The following is a 1,632-nucleotide window of genomic DNA, read 5'->3' as shown; positions in this document are numbered from 1 at the left end:
TGCTCTATTCTGCCCTGCCAGAGGCCCAAAACAGCTTCTTTATTAACTAATGATAACAAAGCACATTCACAGCATACAGAGGGGAATCCCACATCACACACACACACAACACACACACACACACCATACATATACACACACACCACTACCACCACACACACACACAAATGAATGAATGAATAAATAAATAAATGGCTGGAGAGAGAAATGGCTCAGCAGTTAAGAGTTCTTGCTATTCTTATTCCAAAGGACATGAGTTCAGTCCCTAGCACCTGCATTGGATAGTTTGCAGCTGCCTGTGACTCTGGCTCCAAATCTGATACCCTCTTCTAGCCTCCTCTAGCACTAGTGCACATGTGGCATGCACAACACAGACACACAGACACACACGCACACACACACACACACACACACTTAAATAAAAACTAAAAATAAATCTTTCTTTAAAGGATGAAAGTATGCTCACATCAACAGCAAATATACTAAAATTGAAACAATATGGAGAAGATTAACATGTCCTCTGCCCAAAGATGACTCAAATCCACGAAGTATTCCATATTTAAAAAACTAATGATGAGCTGGGAGGAGGTGGCACACGCCTTTAATCCCAACATTTAGGCAGAGGCAGCCAGATCTTCATGAGTTTGAGGCCACCCTGGCCTACAGAGTGAGTTCTAGAACAGCCAGAGCTGTTACACAGAGAAACCCTGACTCGAAACAACAACAACAAAAAAAAAATTAAAAATACTATCTCAAGCCAGGCAGTGGTGATGCACGCCTTTAAACCCAGAATTTGGGAGGCAGAAGAAGGCAGATCTCTGTGAGTTCAAAGCCAGCTGGGTCTACAAGAGCTAGTTTCAGGACAGGCTCCAAAGCTACAGAGAAATCCTGTCTTGAAAACAAAACAAAATAACAACAACAACAACAACAGCAACAACAAACCCTATCTCAAAAGCATACATACTGTGTTAAGGTTAATCTTGATTTTCAGCCTTACAAGTTCTCAAATCACCTAGAAGACAAACTTCTGTGAGTTTCTTCCTTCCTTCTTTTTTTCTTTTTTTAATTTTTTTTCATGATAGGGCTTGTCTGGTTAGTCCTAGCTGTCTTGGAACTCACCTTGTAGACCAGGCTAACCTCGAACTCACAGAGATCCGCCTGCCTCTGCCTCCCAGGTGCTAGGATTTAAAGCGTGTGCCACCACTGCCTGGCTGTGAGCGAGTTTCTGTGTTAATTGAGGTGTGAAGACCTATCCTAAACGCAGATAGTCCTGCTTTATAGACTGGGGCACCACCCTGAAGTAACGGAGGGAATGAACTGAGACCCGCATTCACTTTTCTCTGCCAACTGCAATCGGACCTGGAGGCCAAAGTAAGGCCTCCGATCTCTGGCTTGCTCTTGTCAGGTATTTTGCTGCAGCATTGAGAAAAATAACCAATACACTGTGTGATTCTATTTATAAAGCATCCTTTATGTGAGCTGGAAAGGCAGTAAGTAGGTTGGCACTCACTAGTAAGGAGGGAGAACAGAACGCGGTGACTGTAAAACGAGGCACAAGGCGTCCTTTCAGTGGGAATGTTCTGTATCCAGCTGTGGGGGCAGCCAAGCAGTTCTACACATGTGAAAAAAGTT

General features: G+C 43.5%; 1 non-coding gene across 1 annotated transcript; it reads left to right on the top strand.

Moving 5' to 3' along the window:
• The first annotated feature begins 458 nt into the window (after positions 1-458).
• LOC125410515 (U6 spliceosomal RNA) lies at positions 459-563 on the top strand. The gene has a single exon (XR_007235075.1). It is a non-coding gene; the product is annotated as a U6 spliceosomal RNA (small nuclear RNA).
• The last annotated feature ends 1,069 nt before the right edge of the window (positions 564-1,632 follow it).

Source organism: Myodes glareolus, chromosome 8 (assembly GCF_982192425.1).
Source record: "Myodes glareolus chromosome 8, mMyoGla1.1, whole genome shotgun sequence".
Classification (NCBI taxonomy): domain Eukaryota; kingdom Metazoa; phylum Chordata; class Mammalia; order Rodentia; family Cricetidae; genus Myodes; species Myodes glareolus.
This window is presented reverse-complemented; position numbering and strand designations above follow the sequence as displayed.